This window comes from Eulemur rufifrons, chromosome 16 (genome assembly GCF_041146395.1).
Source record: "Eulemur rufifrons isolate Redbay chromosome 16, OSU_ERuf_1, whole genome shotgun sequence".
Lineage (NCBI taxonomy): Eukaryota > Metazoa > Chordata > Mammalia > Primates > Lemuridae > Eulemur > Eulemur rufifrons.
Window position 1 is genome coordinate 61,474,257 of NC_090998.1, and position 18,804 is coordinate 61,493,060.

The 18,804-nt window shown below is 36.0% G+C and overlaps 1 protein-coding gene and 1 pseudogene across 2 annotated transcripts in view; one reads left to right on the plus strand and one right to left on the minus strand.

The window, feature by feature from the left end:
• The window catches only part of SYT1 (synaptotagmin 1), a 198,552-nt gene that overhangs the window by 129,320 nt on the left and 50,428 nt on the right, over positions 1-18,804 (plus strand). The gene's annotated exons all lie outside the window — the stretch shown is intronic.
• LOC138397055 (small nuclear ribonucleoprotein-associated protein N pseudogene) lies at positions 10,913-11,609 on the minus strand (annotated as a pseudogene).

An 18,804-nucleotide genomic window follows, 5' to 3' on the forward strand; every position in this document is an offset into this window, starting at 1 on the left:
TTAGCCACTTGAGAGTCAGTCAGTAAGATCATTGGCCCTCTACTTTTGGAGCCTACTGTCTCAAAAAGGAGACCAACAATAAATAAGTACCAAATAAATAAATAAATGATCACAAATCCTTTGGGAAAAAACATTAACAAGGATGTGACAGAGAAATGGAAGGAGGTTTCCCTCACCTAAAGAGCACAGACTCTGATTTAGGAGTACAGGCAATTCTTTTCTCAAAATTATATCCGTTTTCATTAAAACGTGATTATTTATAAACTAGATAAACATTTTGTAAAAAGGTAAGTGATTGGGAAAGAAGGAAATATCCCTCCCTATACAATCTGTGCTTAGCTAGCATAGGTTTGTCTAATGAAACTAGATGACTTCAAGTTTGATAATGTTCACTTATTAGTAAAGCTTCTGGCAGCCATACCCACTTACAATACATTTACATGTAGGCTTATAAATGTTGTACATTTACTACTGTGGTAGCATAAAATGGACATTATAAACTTATTTATAAGTAGAAAAATATAAAGGATAAAGCAAATAAAATAAGCATTTTACAATTTTATTTGATTTTTGATAAAAATGTTATTCTCCCTTTAAAATATCGATAATTACTATGTTAGTAAATATGTCTCATTTTTTAAGATATTGGTTCAACTTCATGATATAGCAATTCACAAGTATAATGTTGAATTCCACTTATTTCAATGCTTAGTTTTAAAGAGGGTCACCTCTGAAAATATGCCTCACAAATGCATAATATTTATACTATTTAATGTAGATTAGTTTGAGATTCATAGAAAATATGACAGGGCATCACACTGAAGTTTTTAATCTTTTAAAAATTTTAGGCAACTTCTCCATCTGAAATAGATTATCACTCTTGCCTCTAAGCATGACTGACACAGCGCTCAGTCAGAAAAAGAAAGAGGTACTGGCTCTGCCATGCTTATCATGCTTGCATTATCAAGTTTTCTTCAAGCCACAGTTGTTTTTCAGGAATCATTTTAAGCAAGGTCTGATTTTGTGAGGATTAGTTTGGTTACAATTAAATAACATAAGCCATGAGTCAGTTTAACTGGGCTCACACAAAGTGCAGCATGTAGAAAAATACTGAAAGCAAATAAAGCGAGGGCCCCTCCGGCACTCAGCCCCACAGTGGTGCTTCCATGCCATCCTCAGGAAACCTGGAGTACTGAGAGTGAATCATGCCCAAACAGGGCACCATTGCGAGTAAATTTCCAAACCTTTACTTTTAGAAGAAAAAAATAAAGTAGAAACTCTAATATTTTCTTCTGGGGAACACATAACTCCACAACGCAGAGGTTTCTAGTTTATAAGCCAAAATCTGCCAGCAGTACTATATTTCCTTTCTTTTCTCTTACCAAAGACAGAAAAATATCATATTCAATTTTTTTCTTAAAAGGTTACTCATTAACCCGATCATTGTAATACCTAATTTTTATTTAAAAATAGTCACATTCTAACAAATGGTAAGTTTTTCATAAATTTTGGAAATAACACCATGTTTTAAAGAGAAAAATATGTGTAAAGAGGCACTAGTCAGATTAGTTTTGGGACTCTCAATATCACAAAAGGAATAGGAATGGCTGGATGTTTAGCCAATAAAGGGAAAGACTGGATGGGTAGCCGGACAGCTGCTCACAAAGATTTGAAGAACTGTCCTACAGACAAAAGTATGGACTCACATGTTCGGGAAATATGCATTAAATACCTACCTGCTAAGGACCACATGGGCTGGGAGCTAGATACACAGCAATTAATAAAATGTGATACCAGCCTACAAGGAGCTTGGAACTGGCTCAAGGAGATCTGTGTAGAAATACTGTGTGTGATTTAGAGTAGGAATCGACAAACTTTTTCTGTAAAGGACTAGACAGTAAATATTTTAGGTTTTGCAGGCACTTGGTCTCTTGCAACTATTCAACTCCCCTATTGTAACATAAAAGCAGCCATAGACTGTCTATAACAAATAGGCACGTCTGTGTTCTAATAAAACTTTATTTATGGACATGTGAATTTTATATAATTAAATGTCATAAAATATTAATCTTTTGGTTTTTTTTTTCAACTCTTAAAAATGTAAAAATCTTCTTCTCTCACAGCCTACAAAAAACATGCAGCAACCAGATTTGGTCCACAGGCAGTAATTTGCTGAGAGCTAATGAACAGGATTTCACAGGAGCTCGGAGGAAGGGTACTTAACCCTAACTGGGGGTGGAATGGATGCTTCCAAGAGAAAGCAAGAACTGAGATGAGGGATTATGCAGGTCAAGGGGACTGGCCCAAAGGACAATTGTGAGCAAAGGTATGGTTGTATGAAACAGCCTGGGGAGTACAGAGAAACCACTGAGAAATGAAGTTAGAGAAATAGGCAGAGCCCTATCAAGGAAATTAAACCTTATGCTCTGGAGGTGATGAGTAGCCACTGGGGGATTAAGTATCAGTAGCAAGTTTGTGTTGGAATGGTCAGCAGGAAAAGGTACCATAACAGCAATTCCAGCTCTGACTATGGAGTCAACCTGACTTAGGTTAGAATCCCAGTTCTACTGCTCACCAAGCCTATGACCTCAAATCATTTTCTTATCCTCTCCAAATCTCAAAGTCCTCATCTGAAATGAGAAAAGATAATCCCTACCTTGTTGTTTGTTATTCTCTCTTATTGTACCTACTTGCTTCACTTAGTGCACATAGTGCCACAGCTGGCAATGTGAATTTCATTGCTAACTTATTGTTTGACTGATGCCCCCTTCAGATTGTAGGACCACATTGTCATCCATACACCAAGTGCCTAGCATGGTGCCTGACCAAAAGTAGTTAATGAATAAATGGGGGGGAAAATCAATCACAAAGCCAATATTTTCCCACCTTGTCATTCTATAACTATCCATGCTTACTATCCATGCTTGCTTCTTATTTTATGGGATAAATATGTAGTATCATTTATTAGAACAAAGGCATTGAGAAAATTTGAAACAAAAAAAAACTTGGAATAAAGGCTTTGAGAAAAATGATTAATCATTCTCTATACAACTGTCTTATCCATAATAAGTTTATTTTCTTGAGCAAGTTCTAATTACATTTCATTTTGGTACATGGCTTTTTCCTCTCCCACTGAGATACATTTGTTTCAAGAAATTTTCTTAATCTAAATGGGCAATTTAGATGGGCAATCTAGTTTATATTGCACTATACTTAAAGCAAAATGTTTCTAATGCACAGTTCAGGCTAATTTTTTAACTTAAAACTCAGAGATAGAATAAGTGGCCCGTCTCATGAATGATCTCCAAATGTCTATATGCCTCCTTGTGTAAATTGCCAAAAGCCCTTTATATTTTACCACCCAATATCACGTCACATAAATTATAAATATATGATTTATCTATTCATTAGATTTCCAGGACTCTTGTTCCAGGGCAAACCAGTAAGCAATAAAATCCACGTTTCCATGTTAAATTTTAACTCATATTGCTCCTTGTTGTTCAAGTTCATTCATTCATTCAATAAGTATCTATTGAACACCTACTATGTAGCAGGTACTGTTAAATCTTTTTTGGGGTTTTTTAGCATGTTTACTTTCTAAATAGCTTAAATCTCAATCGTCAATTTATTTGTTCTATAATATAATATGTTTGGGTAATTATGGCCTAAATAAAAGGCCTAGCAATTCTAATGATAGGGCAAAATATAAAAATTCACAGAACTATTTATAAACAGATTTTAAAAAGCATTATCTTGTGTTTCTGTCATCCTTCTACTTTCCTAGAGAGCATATTTGCAACCTGAAATCTAATATCATTTACATATGAGAGTTGCTTTTGAAAATTCAGACTTTGACCACATTGTCTTTGGTGTATAAATGACTTAGTTTCCCTTTCTCCCTTTTAGTTCTAAAATTCTTTAAGACTAATTATAAATTGAGACCATCCAGGGTGCTAAAATTATGTACAATTTACTCAACATACCCAATCTGATATTTAGGAAAACCCTGTCGTTGGCTGAGGAGTACTTGTACTTAACATTCTAACACATATTTTCTCATCACTCCAATGTTCAATAAAATTAAACTAGGGATAGTCTATATGAGAAAATATTTTAATCATATTTCTGAAAATAAATTAATTCCAAGAAAACTCTGTACAAATATAAGATCCCCTGGGATTTTTAAAATTTTAATTTGTGATTACTAATTTGTTAAATCAAAAAAGTAGGGAGATATTCATTCAATGACATAAATAGATATTCTATGAATATATATATTTTGTGCATGTATTCTATTATATATATTCTAGAATCACTTTATCCTAAATTCTTAGAATTTTAGTGAAATATATGCAATATACACAAGATTTAAAGATTTCATATTCAAATAGGGACATATTACGTAAAAATAGTTGTTCAATTAGTTAAAAATAAATCCAATTTAGTATTTGTTGCCTTTTCTTCTTCGTTACCTAATAGCTTTATTCACTAATTCAAAAATATTTATTGTGCATCTACTATGTGCTAAGGAGTTCTAGAGGCTAAGGTTAAGCAGTGAATTAAACAGGCAACAATTCTCCCTCATAGGGATGATATTCTAGAGGAGGAGAAAAACACTAAACAAGATAAGTGAGTAAAATACAAAGTGTGTTAGGTATCAAGAAGTTAGGGGAAAAAAATAAATCAGGGACTGTTGATGAAAAGTAGTAAGATTCTGGATGTATTTTACAGGAAGAGCCAACAGCATTTGCTTCTGACTAGGAAAGAGAGAAAGGAACAGAGGATGGGTGCACTGATTTTGGCCTGAGCAAATGGAAGAATGGAGTTACTAAACCCTGGGATGTGGAAATCTGCAATAGTTCAGGTTCAGGAAGAATGAACAGCATGAGCTTAATTAGGGACAAGTTCAGTGTATGATACCAATTAGTACAACAAATGAAGATGTCTAATATGCAGTTAATCACCAAAATTATAACTTATTTCTTTTAAGTTTTCTAAACTGCCATGGAAAACTACCTTTTTCTTCATCCCTACCGTGACAAATTTCTCCTATTTATCACTGCCAGGACATTTGAAAGTTATTGGCTAAGGTATCTTTCTCACTTATTCTTCATACTATCTAATTCTTAAAGCTCTTAACTATATAAAACACAGGCCATGAATCATGGAAGTTTCCCTCACCCTCAATTTGCCTTTCTTCTTTATGCCACACACCATACTTAAAATACTTGGCCCAGATTATCAAACTCAAAATTTCCTTCCCTTACAAATATTTTCCTCACTAACTAGAAGATGCTCAAGGCTTGATTCCTTTATGAACTCCTTCCAATCCAACCCCAGTTTACTAAAGCGGTTGTCCTTTCTTCAGGACACATTTAGAAACTTTCAGAAATCTCACAAGTATGACCTACTTTGGATGATTTTCTATCATTGTTATATAATCTGTGACACATAAATGGAACTCTTAAAACTTCAAAGAAAATAGTTCATTGGAAACAACTTTTTGGTTCTTCTTATTACCAAACAGGCTGGATGACATTGCCTATTGAGCTAGTTTACAGAAGTGAATTTGTGAAAAAAATAATTGTCTTTAAAAAAAAATCAACTGAAAAGAGGTTCATTTAGTGGCCTCATAGACTGCTTCATTAAAAACAAGTCTGGGTCCTGATATGGCAATGATTTTTACACTATTGTGATCCAAGAACCACTTGTGAAAGTCAAAAGTACAATTTACTAGCCTCATTGGCTATAAAAACAAACAAAACATGACCCACAGTTAGACAAATGTTTTTGATGAGACACTAACATTAAATCACTAACTCATGCCAAGAACAAAAGTATAAAGATTGGAATCCAGATCAGCAGTGATTAACTCAAGGAACAGGCTGGAATGCCCATACAGACCCAACCTAAGGACCCTACATGGGGAAACACTGAATACCATAACTAAAAATGGTCATTGGATGAATACACAGCCCAAATTAGGAAAGTTCTTACATCAATGACTTGTATACAGAGCCTAGCAAATTTATGGAGTGAGTTATAACAGTGACTTCCAAAATCAACACAAAAAATTAGTTTATGTTTCAGAATAAGACTTGGGTCAAAGCATTTTTGTTTTCTGGTTTTTTGTTTTTTGTTGTTTCAAAATAGAGGTGGGGGTTGCAATTGTGTTACCCTCTAAACCCTTTCATGGTTAATTTCCTCCTGAGAAAAGAAATCCATTTAATTCTAGTGTTCCTGTTATGGTTTTGACAATTTACATCTTCATTTTCATTCTGAGATTATGGTTTAGTAAATGGTCCTCAGACCCAATAACGGTATCAGCAGAGAATTTTTTAGCAAGTTAATCAAAATGCAGGAAAAACAATAGGGTATGCTTGAAATAATGAATCGCTTGATTACTTAATTAGTTTAACAAGACTGCCACAAAATGAAACCCTGTTGTTTTTTAAAACCTCAGTTGAAAATATTTCTGGGTAATATTTCAAGGAATGAAGAAAATTGGCCTTTTTGAAGGTTACCGAAAGGTGCCAGCTGTGTACCATTACAAGGAGTCCTCTGAAAGCCCTGAAAATACATATGGGTTTTGTTAATCATCTTAAAATCCCAAAGAGCAGTCTATGCCACACAATAATATACTAATATGCTAAATCCACATAAAGCTTCCTGGTGTTTTATGCAAAGTCCTTTTTAGACCAAGCTTTTGGATTGGTTGAGATCTTTATTTCTAAGTTCAGTAGCAAACCCCTGGAAAGCTGTGATTTCAAATAAACCTCTCTGTTTTGTCTATTGCCTCTTAATATAGTAATCATATGTATGCTTGTGTACTGAAACCTCATCGAACAGAACTCTAACTTTGATAAATATGTTTACTAAGAGGATACTAAAATCATCCAAAAGGGAATATGAAAATAATAATATTGCTGAGGGTTCACTTACTGTGCTTAATACTTTGCATGCAGTCTCGTCTGCACAACAAACCTGAGATAGCCATTATGTATCTTGTTGACAAGATGAGGAAACAGGCCTAAGGAAACTAAATAACTTGCCAAAGGTCATGCTAGAGAGTAAAGGACTTAACTAGTAATCCAACCCATGCCTTCTAACTCTACTTGGATCATATTTTCTGATTTGTAAATCTAAAACCCCCTTTCCAGAAAAAAATTGACATCTTTGGAAAATTTCTTTTAGAATTGGCCTATTTTACTTGAAAATATTTCCTATCAAGATTAAGCAGAGATTTTAACTCTACTCTTTGCCTTTTTTTCCCAACATTCCTTCAACCACCACCCCTCACAACCACCACCACCAAAAGAGAGAATAATAGCACCTGCCATTTAGATCCGTGGAGTAAATATCAACAGAAGCTAATTAGCATACTCCAAAAAACAGATAGGACTCAGAGTTCAGAGAGACTCTTCAGCAAAGATGCAATTGGAAATGCGTTCAGGCACATTTATTCATTTATACTAATCAATCAGCAAATTTCTATCACACCTGTCTGTCTGTGCCTGGGGTCAAGCAAGTTCTTTCCGAAAAGTGAAGAAGGCTTGTTTAGCAGGACTGGAAGAAGCTTCCCTTGCAATTCCCCAAGTGGACTTTGCAAAGGTCCTCCCCTTCCCTTAATCCACTGCCTCCTAGAAATACTTACTCATGACATCTGCCTTCCTGGAACCCCTGAAGGTTTCCTGGGGTTGCTTGAGGTATGGCAACCCCGTATGTGGGACTCCAAAGTTAGACACAGGAATGTAGCACGTTTCCTAGAATCCCAAGCCCACAAAACAGAGTTTGCACCAATACGTGACACTTTGTGGTCTACTGGAGTTCAAATAGCTGCTACTTTATTCAGAGCTTACTGTGTGCTAGGCACCGTGCTAAACACTTGACAATCTTACCTCATTAATTCCTATGACAATTCTAGGTAATACTATCCTTAACAAGTTGAGGATATGGCTTAGAGACCTAAGGAATCTAAAATCCATGCCTTTAGCTCGGTTACCATAATTTCTCCTAGGATTTAGTAGTTTTCATATCTTGAAATATTGATGATCAATGTTAACCTGTATTAAGCTACAATACGATTTTTATGAATTCCCTAATTCCTACTTTAAAACACAATAGCATTAATATTTTAAAGATTAGAGATACATTTCTTTTGCTTGCCACAAAGGAACCTATTCTGTGTTCAAAGGTAAAACTGTATACCTAAACTTGGTAAAACCGTAGTCAGACTGTCTCAAGTTCCCATTGAATCAGATAATTCTTATCAGATCTCCTTGAAAAAGATAAAAGGACCACCATGGTTACAAAGTGCAGAGCAACAAAAGCCAAGGTCCTGTTAACAGCACTTCATTGAGATGCAGGAAGCATCTCTGTGTACTTACTCCCCATCTTAGCACACAGCTTGGCAGGGGTTTTGAAGGATTTGAATTCTGAATTTCTGTTAGAATAACATCTGCCAAGAACAAGCCCTGAATGTACTACTTGTCCCTGTAGAGAAAAATGAGTAGTTTATCATGCAGGTCTTTGTCAAGATAATACCTACACCTGTTGTCAGGCTAACGCTTTAGATACTCCTGGATGAAATTCCAGGTCCGTGTGAGGGTTAGGGAGCATGGTGGAGCTACAAATTGCTTGGAAGCAAGCTGATTTTAAGTTGCCATGGCAAAGAAAATGCAGAGAACGAGCAGCTTTCACATTAATATTTTCTAGGTATTGTTATGATAGGATTGTTCAGCTGAGGGGCGCTTTTTTTTTGGTACTTCTACTGACATGAACAGATAAAATAATAAACACTAATTACAGAGTATTATGATGATTTCTGGGCTTCTCCTCAGAGGGGCGTATATCTGGCTAGGTAATTACTTCTCTGACAGATAGTTTTTATGTGAGAATGGAGGATGATGAGCCTAGTTTATTGCCAGCTGATGAGACCATGGGGGAGGAAGGTCATGAGGGCATGCTTATTAAGACCATTTTAGTAAATGTGTTTTTCAATCAGTTGTCAAGATACCCACCCCTGGTTAAAGAAACGCTCCATATGATAACGACACAGTGATTCTCAGTCGTGGGAGTCTGTTACTTCAGGGAAGGGACTAAATGGTAAGAGACTTTTCAGGTTGAAGTGGAAGACATTTCTTGAAAATATGATGCCTGTAAATGCCCTAAACTTCATTCCTAGTGTGAAAGAAAGGGCTAGTTTCTTTACTACACTTTCATTTCCTTTAAGATTATTTTCCCTTACTAATTCAGATTCAAGTTCTTACCCAATTCCAGATAATGTTTAGGAGGTATGCTGACCGCAAGGAATTTATGTTCAAAAGTACACACTCAAGCACAGGGGCTTTATGCCCTTCCCCATACCGTAATTGAATTTGCTGAGCAAAAGGGGCAGCGATTCTTTCCCCCTTGTTATTTACTGGTAGATAATAAAGAATATGTAGTAGAAAAAAAAGGAAATGGGAGAATTCAGAGAGGAAAGGAAGTTAAAAAAAAAAAAAAACCTAAATAAAGTTTTGACAAAGTGTTCATAGTATACACATACTACCGCTCTTGAAATGATCGCTGTTATTAAATTTATATCATTTCAGCACTTACCTCTTAGTCCTGCTATGTGTATGGAGATTCAGAGGAAAGATAGCTTTTATCACTTTAAAATGATGGCAAATGACATGTGCTTCAAACACTGAGTAGAGATTCTTGGGTTTTTTTATTTCAAAGTAGTACAGGGGTAACACAATCTGTACATCTAAATATATCTAAACATAGAAAAGATACAATAATAGTACAGTATTATAAGCTTATGGGACCACCACTGTAAATACTGTGGACCAAAACATCGTTGTATTTCCCCATCCTCCCTGACCGTAGATATTTTTATTCTGTTCAATATGGTACAATAGAAAAATAAATTTATATAGTACAGATGGCTACTCAAGATATATTTTTAAATAAAAATTTTCCTAAAAAACAAAAAAAATCTCCTTCTGCTTCTAACTTTTATAAGCATTGTATTGTCCCTTGCAAAATTACACTGTTAGACAAAACATACAGTGGAATGATCAGAATTTAATTAGGCTTATTTGTTGTTGTAATAGCTTTCAAATTCTTTCATCTTATGAAGGAGTGAATCCCTAGATTACTCACAGACACACGAAAATAAAAAACTGAACTATGGGGAGGAATTTTTACATCACAATTCCCAGTTCTTTATCATGTAAAGCACCTGTGCCTTCTAAAAGATGCAAATCCCTCTTTATTATTTTGATGAGTTAACAAGAAGAAATTCATCTCCAGAACACCATAAAACTAAATTGTGAAAAATGGTCTCCAACTATATAATCTCTTTGATCATACCTATTATATTTGGAAATTCTCTAGGGAAACTAGAATCTTATAGAAATATTGTGTCCTAGTTGTTTAACTAGATAATTTAGACTTCTCTAGAAAACTTAATATTGAGGGTAGGCTGAGAGGTGATCATTTTAATCTGGAATATTTTTCAAAAATAAAGGAAATTGATTTTAATAGAGCAAATTTTCCGTATTTTCATATGGAAATGAAAATAAATTTTACATATTTTCACATTTCACTGAGTGCTGAACTATACAATGAACACAGCAACTGAAGTTTCCAGCTCTGAAAATATCCAGCAGATTTAAGTATTGTTATTTGCTCTAGCCACCTCTTAAAACATATGCTCATTTCAATTGCTAATATAAAAGCTTTTGTGTAAAAGCCTTCATAACATATTCTATACACAAAATATAAATCAAATTTTATAATTGCTCTATGCATTTATTATTAGCTATTATTAGTGCAGAAAGAGGGGTCAAAAAGCTCAAACACTCTACACAATTTCACAAGATGAATTGCAGGGGAAAAAGTGACTGAGATGGGTAACTCTGTCCTAGGGTCTTGGTAGATGCATTCCTGGAAGAAGTGGACTTCTAATTCCGGGTGAAGGGGGCCTCATTCCTGCAGGGGGCAGGCCTATTGGTGTTCCTTGAGCAGGGAAAAGCCCAATTGGGAGTGGGCTTCATACCAGGTGGAGGAACCATAATGCCTGGACGTGGGGTTGCTCTGCCTACAGGTGGGGGTAGAGTCCCCCATCCTGGTGGGTACTGTGTTGGGGCTTCAGCAATGGCAGCAGCTGCTACCACACCTTTTCCCTATGGGGTCACTACCTGCCGGGATGGTCCTTCAGCTCCTTGGACAGGGCCTGCTAACCCCGCAGGAGCCTGGGGAATTGGTACAACATCTGGCGTTCCTCTGCCAGCTGCCCTACCAACTCCAGGGCCTCCTGCAGGTCCAGCATGTGGTACCCGAGCAATGCAGTATCTTTGGGGGTGGCCCCTCCACAGCCATGGATACAAATTCTCCCCATGCAGAAAGACCAGACCCAAAACCTGCTTTTCTTCATGCTCTGTCTGCTTTGAACTCTTTGGCTTGATCTTCCTGAACTTATCACACTCACAGAGGCTCAAACTCGTATGCTTGTCAAAAGCCTTAAAGGTGTTGATGACGACACAGCCATCTCCCAGGATACATCGCATTCTACAGTCAATGTACCATAGCATCTTGCTACTCTTGGCCACAGTCATCATTGCTGTTCCACCCAATCTGATGTCCACAGTTAAAATTTCATGATCCTCAAGACCTAGGGGAAGGCACAATGCAAGCAGGGCGCGGTGGCTCACGCCTGTAATCCTTGGACTCTGGGAGGCCGAGGCGGGTGGATCGCTCGAGGTCAGGAGTTTAAGACCAGCCTGAGCAAGAGCAAGACCTCGTCTCTACTAAAAAAGAGAAAGAAATTATCTGGACAACTAAATACATATATAGAAAAAATTAGCCGGGCATGGTGACACATGCCTGTCGTCCCAGCTACTCGGGAGGCTGAGGCAGTAGGATCGCTTAAGCCCAGGAGTTTGAGGTTGCTGTGAGCTGGGCTGACGCCCCGGCACTCACTCTAGCCCGGGCAACAGAGCAAGACTCTGTCTCAAAAAAATAAATAAATAAATAAAATGAACTAGATATAAAAAAGTACTTAATATTCAGCTTAACACTGGCATGTACAATTTTTGTGAATTCAACACAAAATATTTTAAATGGCTTTACATTCTATTCCTATATGGGTTATAGACCAAAAGCTATGGCACTGAGAAGAGTGACTGCTTTTGACAAACATTCTTGAGATCTGGAGCACCATACACTGGGAGTCACAATGATCTTAATTTATAGTTACATCATTTCTAGTTTTGAATAGAAGCATATCAGCAAACAAGAATGAAAGTTAATTCCATAATGGTGGCAGATGTGAAAAAAAAATCCTTTATTATATAATAGGTTTCAATGGCTTTCTCCTGAATTACATAGATACTTGGTTCCTAATCTGTTTATGTATAGGTCTTTAATACCCAAATCTTTGAATTATTGTTTGATTGTTTATTCTTTTCTGGTAGTGGTTGTTTCCACAAAGCAATTGTAATAAACAGCTAATGGGGGCGGTAGGGAGCATCGGGTTTCAGTGTGGAACAAACTATTATCAAAAAGAGAATTGTCCAAACTCAATATAGATAAGGACTATATAATCAGCTATTAGTAATGCATTCTCAGTATTGTTTGCATAATTTACTTTCCATTTGTGGATGCTCAATCAAGGTTTATGTATATTCATTGATTTTTCAAGTGTGATTAGCCTTAAAAAAAATAATAAATTTTTATGCTCATTCCCCCAAAAAATGTCACCCACAATTAAAATTAAGGTCATGATACCAAAATTACTGGTGGTAGAGTGCTGGGATTTGCAATTCAAAATTGTCAGGACAAAATTATAAACTAGTTTTGCATATGCAGGCCATTATGGGATTTAGAATAAATTGGTGTATTAGGCAAAAGTTACCAATTGGAGGGAGCAACCAAATGAGGATAGAAATTCAAGTATTTGTTTAATTCAGGAAAATGTGTCATATGAGCACACTAAATGAAGGAAATAAAGCCATTAACAGAACATGCCCAGTTGAGTCTTAGGTGAGAACATATACCAAGATTCATAAATCCCCAAAGATTGTTTTTATCACTTAATGGGACAAAGTGGTCTATCATTAAGTGAACAAACTAGAAAAATCCTACAGTCAAACGAAAGCAAACTTTGTTATGGATACTCAGGCTGGCCCAAGACAGAAGGTGGCGCATGGCAGTAACCGTGAATGTCACTGGAGTGGTCTCTGATCCCACTCTCATGCTTTGAACTGCTACTTTCAATCAGCATTGGCTAATCCTAGGCCTTGAATTAACACTTAAATGTTACATGGTCCATTACCCTGCTATTAAATAAAATCACTTTAAACCATTCCCAAAGAATGGTACCACATCCTCCTCCAGAGAAGTTGTTTATATAAATGAATTTCTAACAAAAAATTCATAAGAACTTTTTTTTGTGAATAGCCATATATTTTCCCAAACGTGTTTTTGGGGTTTCTTTTCTACCCTTTTATCCATTAGTTTTCCATTGCATGGACTATCTTCCATGCCTAATGTGCTTTTATTAAAAACAGTAACTTGGCCTTCCTGGTATTCACTGATGTTTGGGTCTTTAAACACCTATTGTGACCATAATTTCTGTAACCTAATAATGCTTTACAAAAATTCTCAGCACCCTTTCATGAAGTTGATAGTTTCTAGACATTCTCCGGCCTAGAGCCTCGTACATCCATCCGTCTGTGGTCGCCCCTACAGCACTTTCATTGTTGCCTCAGTTTCCCCCTCACCTCCTACCTTTCTTCTCCTACAGTCTTGTACACAGTGGAGTTTCTACAGTTGTGCACTCTTCTCATCCTTCCTTTCTCTCCCAACGTTAACCTCACATCTTAAGTGAAAGGCACTCTACTGGAAGAATAACCTATTCTAGCATTTAATAAAGTCATTCTGAACCCATCTGACATAAAGATGTCTTCCCAGTCACCTGCCTGTAGGGGATAAAAGAAATGAGTCTGAGATTGGAGACACACATATTATTGCAAACCACAATCGTGGTTAATATCTTAATCTGTCTTTATCCTAATTTATCTCAATTTACCTCCGTTTTCAGCACTTCTGCTATCTCTACCCTCTCTTGCCCACCTTATAATCTTTGAATATTGTATCAAACTGGTGTCCTTCATAAATGGAATATTTTTGCACATATTATATACTTTTGCTTAAGGAGACAGTAACTCTAAGACAGCAGTGGCCCAGAAAAGAGACTGGAAATCTAGTGATAATTCATAAGTCAAGAACTGCCTCTTTTTTCTACCTGAGTTCAGTTTAATGCAGAGGGCACTGAGTTCTAGTCTCAGTTCTACCATAATTAGGACCATAACCATGGGAAAGTCACTTAACTTTTCTGGGCATCAATCTATCAATAAAAAGATTAATCTGTTTGACATTTATGGCCCCTTTCATGTTTAAATTAGTGATTCTATTCTTTTTTTTACTAAATGAGAAACTCTGGTGCCTATCAAATGAAGTCACTATAAAGAACAAAAAAATTATAGTTAAATAGCGTTTCAGATATGAAGCTATTTAAATGTCAACTGTGCAGTTTTCAAATATTTCTAGTCAATCATAATCACTGCTTTCTCAGCTTTTTATTTTTTGAGACAGAATCTTGCTCTGTCACCCAGGCTAGAGTACAGTGTCATCATCATAGTGCACTGCACCTCCAACTCCTGGGCTCAAGCAATCCTCCTGCCTCAGCCTCCCAAGCAGCTGGGACTACAGGTGTGCAGCACCATACCTGGCTAGTTTTTTAAAATTTTTGAGAAAGACGCAGTCTCGCTATTGCCCAGGCTGGTCTCGAACTACTGGCCTCAAGTGATCCTCCTGTCTTGGCCTTCCAAAGTGCTGGGATTACAGGCTTGAGCCACTGCGCCCAGTTTCAGTCTTTCTAGTAGCATTTGATTAAAGATGATATATAAAATTTTTATATGCATTCTATTGGGGATACCAATTAAGATTTCTTCAACTTATTTTAGAAGTTGTATATAATGCCAATATATTCTTAAATACCCGAACAATAGTTGTTAAGAGGCTAACATGCCCAGTAAATGGTCTTGAAATTTTCTGTAATATCTAATAATGTATAGATCTGGACTATTCATGTTTGGCATAAAAATAATTTCAGGGACTTAGAATGCTTTGATCAATACATGCAATTAAGTGGACATATTTAAACCCTTTTCTTAGGAAGTTGCATTTTTTTTTTTTTTTTTTTTTTTTTTTTTTTTTTTTTTTTTTTTTTTTGTTTGAGACAGAGTCTCACTTTGTTGCCCAGGCTAGAGTGAGTGCCGTGGCGTCAGCTTAGCTCACAGCAACCTCAAACTCCTGGGCTTAAGCGATCCTACTGCCTCAGCCTCCCGAGTAGCTGGGACTACAGGCATGCGCCACTATGCCCGGCTAATTTTTTCTATATAGATTTTTAGGTGTCCATATAATGTCTTTCTATTTTTAGTAGAGACGGGGTCTCGCTCAGGCTGGTCTCGAACTCCTGACCTTGAGCAATCCACCCGCCTCGGCCTCCCAGAGTGCTAGGATTACAGGCGTGAGCCACCGCGCCCGGCCGAGGAAGTTGCATTTTTTTTTGTTATATGAGCATTTATTTTTTAGGTGATATGTTTAATCCAAAATCTTTGCTATCTCACGAAGACCAGTTTGTCTCGCTTATTATTTTGTTAAATTAAAACAGAAGAGCCTGGAATTCCTGTGCACAGTTACTTTTTCTACTAATGCATTGTATATTTAACCTTGTGTGTGTTTAGCTGCAGGAGGCTATAGGTGGAGCTGGGTCAGAAAATGTCTGCAGTACCCTTGTAATATTTTTCCAGTTCCTGGCTCACCGCTGTGCAACACGAGTGCCTTTATTTATGTCCTTTTTCTCTCCAACATATACACACACGTACACCTGCTTCTTTCAGGGGGCAAAAAAAAAACCTACTAGTTCAGAAAAGGATTATGTGTTTGAAGAAGTATAAATTCTGTAGTGGTGGAAATTTCTAAGAAGGCATTGCCATATTTTACTCATAGAGAAACTTATGGAGGAAGCAGGTACTTTAAATCCCAATTTCTAGGGCTGTATCCATAAAAATTATTATACAAGGACATGATCTACATCATGCACACCATACAGGATTCCAGCACTCTTTTTCTAAGCCTGTGCCACTTTCCAAATCCTGCTATTTAACAAACTCCAAAGGAACCCACCTTTGAATGCCATTAAGAATGTGTATCTACAATGCTAGAAACTCTGTTATCCCACAATGTTTAGAAAAAATATGCTTAGTGAGTAGGTTTATTCCACTTGTCCAATACTCTTCATAGATACTCTCTATCTACTTACAACAGAATTGTATGCAATCAGTTGATCTCATTCACATTTACAAACCCTGACAAGAAATAAGAATGTGGAGTATCAGTTCTTTGAATCAAGGGACATTTTTAATAGACTAAATAGCTTATTAATCAGATCTTTTAGCAACATGTCAACCATAATTTTTGTATGAAGACACTTAAACTATATCTCATTATAAAAATTCTAGCATAAGCTATCTGTACTTTTCCCAGCATCATATCCTACCTATTAAGCCCTAAATTAAATAATATGGCCAGTGAAGCAGGGCATTTTTCATTAATTTAAAAAAGTAATGTAAGATACTAACATTTGCTAAGTGCTTGATATAAATCAGGCACCATGCTAAGTATTTTATAGACAGCAGCTCATCTAATCCTTACGGTAACACTATCAGTAGGTACTATAATATAAGTTATCATTTTACAGATAAGGAAACTAAAACTTTAAGAGATTAAATAACTTGCCCATAATTATACATGGAGCTTGAATGTAAATCCAGTTTGTCTGTCTCCTGAATCATTATTTTATATTACACCCTGGCTGCACATTTATATTCGCCTTTCTTTTGTTATCTCACCATAAAATGCTGCCACCTCATCTTAGTGGTTGAAGAGATTCACCTCTCAGTTCCACCACAAATAGTACCATGCAATTTTTAAGAGTAACTCTGGAAGTATCCAAACTCCTTAAGTTGAATTTAAAGTCTTTAATATGTTTCACTCCAGTTACCAAATGTAAATCGTGTCACTAGAAACAAAGTAATAGTCTCTACTCTTAAGATCAGTCACAGTCACTAGGTCCAGCCATTAAAGCAGTTGTTTTCAATTAGTAGAATGCATTAGAAGCTCCTGGGATGTTTGTTAAAAACATAGGTGTCCAGGTCCACCCCAGTAATGCTTATTCAGTAGCTCTGAAATAGGGTCTCAAGTATCTCAATATTAATAAGTCCTGGTTATTCTGATACAAAGTCCTGAAGAATCACTCTTTGAGAAACACTAGCTTAAAGATACGCAACAAAAATAACAAAGGACAATAGTGGTTTTCAAAGCCAACAGTAAAAGCAGCTTTCAAAAAGTTCCTTCCCAGTTCTAAAATGTATACATCTGGGAATCCCAGAATCATATTCCTTAAGATTTTTAAAAAGCTCCCTAGGAATGGAAAAACTGAATTTAATAAAGAATGACACAGTCTATAGGTTATTAACTTCAAAGCACGTATTAGGAAGATGGCCAAGAGCTAAAATGGCTCATTTTCATTATTTTCTGAATGTGGAAAAGATGTCGCCAAGAGCAAAGAAAAGAAGACATTATCTTTTGTAATCATTGAAATAGAATCTTTAGTTGATCCCCCAACAGTTTTGAGTAGACAGTAAGAATTACACAAGATTACACCACTTAAGAAAGCCAGAGAAAGAAAGAAATGGATTTATTTTTATTTAGAATAGCTGATTTGTTGTGATCAAAAACCAAGGAATTTTAAAAGACCAAGGAGTACTAAGCTACACATGAGGTTTGTGAGACAATGGGTAGAACTCGAGATGTCACAACTAAAAATGAGGTCATCACTACAATAATTTTGCAAGCTATGTAGCAAATATCAACCCATTGCTCAAAGCTCTCCAATTCATGTATATTTTAACCTCTTACAAAAAAATGTGCCATATCCACACCACGTGAACAGCACCTTTGCTCAAAAAAAAAAAAAAAAAAAAAAAATAACGCCTTTGGAAGAATAGGTAGATACCAATGGCCACCTACTAGTCATTGTTTCTTCAAAGAAATAATAGTTTAGATATTGTTTAAGAGTATCTCAATGACTGCCACATTTCCATCTTTTAAAAATAGACTTTTGAAATATCTTAAATAGGCACGTTTCCATAGGAATCTACTTTGGACAATTTGAAAACAAACTAATAATTACAAATCATTTTCTATAAATAAAAAGTTTTCATTTCCTAGCATATCTACAAAAACCACATCTACTTTTTGCCATTGTGAAAACCCCCATAATATTCTGAAATTTTTTTTTTAAACTACATATAATAGGAAAAAGAAGTAATGATATAAGTAGAATTCATAATTTCACATAAGACTATCAGCTGTACAAAGATTACATAAAAAGCTATCAATACAGATTATTCATACATGAATGGGAATATACACTGGTTCACAGGAAATGAGAACAGGAAGACAGAGAATCTACTTTATTCCCTGTTTGCCCCCACGTGTGGTATACAATTTACTTGGATTATAAAGGGCAAACAGAAAGGGTACACAGAGAGTATCATGAGAGGTAAACCAATTTAAGCTGATGGGAAATGAAGAAAAAGACTAAATGTTTATGCCTGATGACATAAAATAAAAAGATATTAATAATTCAGTCATTCCAAGGCTATTTTCCAAAAAAAAGAATAA